This window comes from Callospermophilus lateralis, assembly GCF_048772815.1.
Source record: "Callospermophilus lateralis isolate mCalLat2 chromosome 11 unlocalized genomic scaffold, mCalLat2.hap1 SUPER_11_unloc_2, whole genome shotgun sequence".
Taxonomy (NCBI): domain Eukaryota; kingdom Metazoa; phylum Chordata; class Mammalia; order Rodentia; family Sciuridae; genus Callospermophilus; species Callospermophilus lateralis.
The window spans coordinates 1,930,432-1,936,431 of record NW_027510154.1 but is presented as its reverse complement, the minus strand read 5'-3'; positions in this window follow the sequence as shown (position 1 = coordinate 1,936,431).

Below are 6,000 nucleotides of genomic sequence, written 5' to 3'. Positions count from 1 at the left end.
TCTGAAGGCATTTCAGCCCCTAAGAAGGCAGTCTTCAACTTCCTGAACTCACCGAAATTGGCCTTCTTGATCCGACATTACTGGACTTACCTATCTACATTACTGCCTAATTCTGGCTTCAATATGGTCAACTGAATGATTTTCATATGGTTCTTATTAACACCATGAGAATAATGTCAAGGTTTCTGACAAGCTTTTAACAGTATCTTTTATCAATAGAAATTTTTTGTCTAGTGTGAAATTGTTTAGTGCAACTCAAATAGTCACTTATTATTCAATGTTGTGCCTCAGTTTTCTCATTATAAAAATGCTAAGAGACAATGGGAATCATTTAGAAGCGTGGTAAAAATGCCTGCAAATCTCTTCGAACTTTGCGATGCTAGCCAAGGAGAACCATACACCAGAGATCTCAACCCATGGTAGCTCCTCTGTGGGCCGAGCCCAGGAAAGCCATAGTGTTGAGGCTGCCTTTTTTTTGGGGGGGGGTGAGAAGGCTCATGTTCTACTACTGTATGTACAAAGGGAAAGCAATAGGTCAAAAATGATTATTCAAAGTTCTTCAGATTTAATGATGTTTACACTGTGGGTTTTGGACATTCTTGGCACAAGTTACTCCCTTTTCTCTCTTATTTCTCCCTTTTGAAATTTCAATGTGGATCTTATGTCCTGTTATACTTTAGCAGTAGAAAACTTGTTTAATATTTTTATAGGCTCACATAAAGAGGAAAATTGGCCTCAGGATAAATCATACCTTTATTCTCACTCATGAATTAGTTAGATTAAACTTCATGCTTTGGGCTTTTTGAATTGGTTCTGGCAACAGATAGGCCACTTGAGGCTAATGCATTTATCTGTGAGAAATACTCTTATTATATCTTATTTTATATTTTTATTTGTTTATTGTAACCGAGACATAACCCAGGTGTGCTTAACCACTGAGCCACATGCCCAGCCCTATTTATTTATTTAGAGGCAGGGGCTTGCTCAGTTGCTTAGGGACTCACTAAATTTTGAAGGCTGGCTTTGAACTTGTGATCCTTCTGCCTCAGCCTCCCCAGGCACTGGCATAACAGGCATGTGCCATCTGCCCCCCCTACTGACATGAGAAGTATTTCTATTTGGGGAGATCAAATATGGAACTCTGTGGTTGGCATGTTTATTTCTTTTACAAGGCATGTTGAATTTTAACTACCCTCTTATCAGTATCTCTTATCAGTATTAAAAGGTGGGCCCTTTAATAAATGATTAAGGTATGCATGCTTAGTGGGTTGACATCATTATAAAAGGCTCAGTTTGGACCTTTATTTTCTGTCTTCTGCCCTCTCACATACTAGCATGTGATTCTGCATCAGGAAGGTCCTTGCCAAATGCCTGTTTCTAAATATTGGATTTCCCAGCCTCCAGAACGTGAGCCAGTAAATATGTTATTGTAAAATAACCAGTTGAAGGTAGTCCTTTATAGCAGCATATATTGAACTAAAGGTGTTGTTTTAATTTCTCAATTCACAGCATCAAATAAACTGCTAAGGCATAAAGAGTGCTTCATAAATAAATGTTGAATCAATACATTTTGTTGGAGATTGTAAACTTTGCCTGCCTTAAAATTTTGTGTTATCTAATTCTTCTGACTCAATGCATACCCTCAGTTTAAAAATATGCAGTAAAATTATTTTGTAACTTCCTAATCAAGCAATTTAAATATTTTCTTTTCTCTTTATTCTGCTTTTAACTCATGGATTCTACCCTGGACATTCAGTCACCTAGTATTGACTACCATATCAATGTCTTCATCCTCTTGGTCATTTTCATCTAGACTTAGAATCAGACTGTCTTTTTACTTGTTTCAATAGACTTATCAATCCCCCTTGTGTTTTCATATATTTTACAAAAATCCAAAACTCATTCAAGCAGTATTTTTAATAAAGACAATGGACAAAGAATACCAGTATATGCGATCTTGTGAAAGTATGTGAGCTGAAAGTTAGAGTGCTCTAATGAGTCATCGGAAGACAATGAATTTCTGGCCTCCTTAAAGTGAAACCCACATAATACAAATCTCTAACATTCTTGAGGCCAAATGGAATATTAGCTCTAGCTATTTACTTCTTTCTGTAAGGCCTATGGCTCACCCCATGTAATTTATTTTGCTCTCAGTCAAATGGCAGTGGGTCACTTTTGAGATGGACTTTAAAATTTATCTTAATCTGCATTTATCTAATCTTTGAGAACTGTCTCTACCCCATAAGAGCAACGTGTCCAAGGTGATATGTTCTTATTTATTTTCTTTTATGAAAAGAAGATATGTTGGAACAAATAGAGTCTAATTCAGGTGTGTGCAGGGGACACCAAAAGGGCCTTGAAGAGGTACAGTGAAAAAAAAAATTCATGGGAAAGAAGCAAGAAATAAATGCTTGGTGACATAAGTATTGGAATTTTGAGAGTATTTTTATACTGTTTGACTTAATTAAAAAAATGAATAAACTAACACTAAATAGGATACTTAATCATGCATCAATATTTAGTAATTTTTGTTTTAAATAATATGAATTATAATTTTAAATTGGAAACTAGAAAAAAGAACCCACCAGCAATTATTAACGTATTGCTGATATAATATTTATGATACATATTATAAAGCTTAGTTCCTGACTTTTATCAGCAAGACAAATGCTTTGAAGAATTTCCCTCATAACTAGGATAGGATAAATGTTCATACTTTTATCTATGTATTTATCCTAATAATTAGTTTAGGAGTTTGAGAGCCAGAGTTAAAGAGAAAGACTGATTTCAAAAAACATAATTATTCTAAATTTGATTGATTTGTTAATATTTTAAAGAATTACTTTAAATTATTAAACAAATTATACATACATATGTATATTTATGGCATACAAAATCATGTCATGATATATTTGTTGATTGTGTAATGATTAAATAAGTTTAATTAACTTATCCATCACTTCATATAATTATCACTTTTTTAAATCTTGAGACCATGCAAAATCCTCTATCTTAGCAATTTTTAAATGTATAAACAGTACCTTATTTTTAACTCCACTATCATGTCCAGAAAGAGTTGTTGTTTAACTAAATTCTTTTCTTGATGTTTAACTGATTTTTTTTATTTCTTATCCAACATTTCTACCCACCATTCAGTATCTGCCCCCTTCTTTCAGGACCCATTGTTATTGGGAAAAGATTTACTGAGAGAGGTTAATGCTTGGCTAGTTTCCTTTCCCTCCTCCCTGAGCTGCACTATCTTTCAGATTTTTTTTCAGGGACTGTCTTATAGGAATGTAATATTATTTTCTATAACACTTCAATAGTCATTCTAGAAGGTGTGAATTAGCCAGGCTTGGCACATATAGGTATTCCAAATACATGAAATACTAGGTGGGAAGATCACTTGAGATGAGGTTTGATTAAACAATATGAGCCTGAATTACCATAGAAAGATCCCATTTCAAAAGAAGAAATAAGAAAAATGAAAGGATTAAGGCATTGTCTTATAGTTTTGCATTTTCTTGATGATTATAATGTTGGACATTTTTCCACATCTGAGCTCCTCATCATTTGTATATCATCTGTTTTTAATTTTTTTTTAATTTAGACTTTTATATACCTTTTTTGAGAGAGGTGTGATTAACTTATTTGTCCATTTTTATGAGGCTATGTATTTATTCATTTTGTTTTGGGGTTGTTTCTTATATACGTTGAATATGAACCATTTATGAAATTTATGGTTTGCAAACACTTTCTCTCTTTCTGTAGATCATCTCTTCATTCATTGTTTTCTTTCTTTGCTGTGCAAAAGATTTTTAAATTTATGCATTCCTAATGTGTCTGTTTTTGCTTTTGTTGCCTATACTTTGGGGGAATGTATTCAAAATGTTGAAAGGGGAAAGATAACCCAGCCAACCAAGAAGGACAAAATGATAGCTTAAATGCTAAGGTTTTGTTTTCAATAGTAAAGTTTCTGCTTACAAACTATGTACAATAAAACTTCATATTATTTTTAATATTATAAAATTATAGTTGACAACAAATGACAAGTAGTAATATCAGTGATGCCGTTATTAGCCTTGGGATAAAATGATTCTGACTATTGATTTTTTTTAAAAGTCTTTCCTTAATTTTTCATTGTCATGAATTTAAACTTTCTTATTATTTATTGGATCAATGTATGAAGTTTTAAACTCTAAATTATTGATTGTACACCTACAGTTTTCTCACATCTGGGAGGAATACAGATAATCTTGGTAGCTGTGTTTTCTTAATATAGAAAAACTAATTTTTGCATTTGAAGAACTTCACTTTCTCTGTGATAATCAGGATTGAATGTAACTAAGAAAATTCTGAATAAAGTCTGTTGGGGAATAAAGTTATTTTTTTCTACTATAAATTATCCTGGATTAAAAGGAAAATCTCATTCATGATAAGGTGTCATTGTGGTAGATCATGGAATGAAGTAGTTGCTGTTTTGAGGTATTCAAGGGTAGAAGTCTCTGTGAACATAGACTGTCTCCTAGAATGACCAGGAAAGTCTAACCTTTCAAATTTACTGAGTCATAATAAAGTTGTGGACAAGACTATATTACATTTTGAAAAAGTTATTATTTTTTTGTAGCTGATAAGAATATCATTTTATTTTGGTTTGAATTGTTTGATAAATATCAATTAGGTCTAATTGATCATCAATTTATCTCATGTAATCTCAAGTATTTTAATACTGCTTTATATAGCAGAAGAACCCTGTAGCAATTTATATTTCTTCCTATTTTCATTAACTTTGAACTAATTTTGTCACTCATTTAATTTCTATGTAAGCTTTAAGCCCCAAAGTCATTGCAATTACCTTTTATTTTATTAATTATCTTTAAAGACAATTTTAAAACCATTCATATTTATAAATGTGGTAAAATGTACTCATACTTTCCATTCATTTATATAAACAAAAATTTCCAGCAGATATAATATAATATTCCTTCTGAAGTATGAAAGCCTTTCTTTAGTATTTCTTGCAGGTTATAATGACAACTTGTAATTTTTGTAACTGAAAATAATTTTTTTTTATATTTCTTGAAACACTTTTTCAGGATACTGCAGTCTACATAATCCAGTATTGTTTTTATTTATTTTAAACTGATTGTATTCATGATGTTTGTCCCTTTTCTTCTATTTTGCATTGTCTTCATTAGGAAGACTGCAACTACATATGGCTCTTTTTCTTTGTATATAATTTACTTTGTACATAGTATCTTGGCAGTTTTAAAGAAATTTGTATTTTAAAAATTTGTTTATGAGTTCTTTTCTTCTTATTTCTTACACTCAATGTTAAATGAGCTTCTTAAATTTAGGGGTATAAGACTTTCATCAAAATTACAATATCTTCAGACATTATTTATTTATCTAGGTAGGACATGTGCAGAATTATATTCTGTAAATTCCAGAAATCAGGCAGGGCCAAGGCTGGTTCTTTCAGCAACTCAGTGGTGCAATATATGGTAGGGTCTTTCTATAGTTTTTACAGGCTTTCAAAATGAGGTTTGTACATTCATATTCACAAAGTGCTGCCACACTTTTTTTTTCTTTCTTGGTACCAGGGCTTGAATGTTTTTGTATTTTATTACAGACAGGGTCTCACTGAGTTTCTTAGCACCTTGTTGTTGCTGAGGCTGTCTTTGAACTCCCAGTCCTCCTGCCTCACCCTCCTGAGCTTCTGGGATTACAGACATGTGCAATGGCACTTAGCTGCCACAATTTCTTTAATCATGTTTTTACCCAACTACAACATGTGGCATTAAAAAGAATGACTTTTCCTTATGCATTTGCTGCTATAATGGCAAAACCCTTTATTGAGGGAATTTAACAATTTAATTCATGAAATTTTGGTTAGAACATCTTCATATAGTTATTCCTATACCAAACACTGACCAAAAGAAAGGTCTACTAGCTTTATGAAGTATAATCTATTAATGGAGGATGGGTCAAAATCAAGCA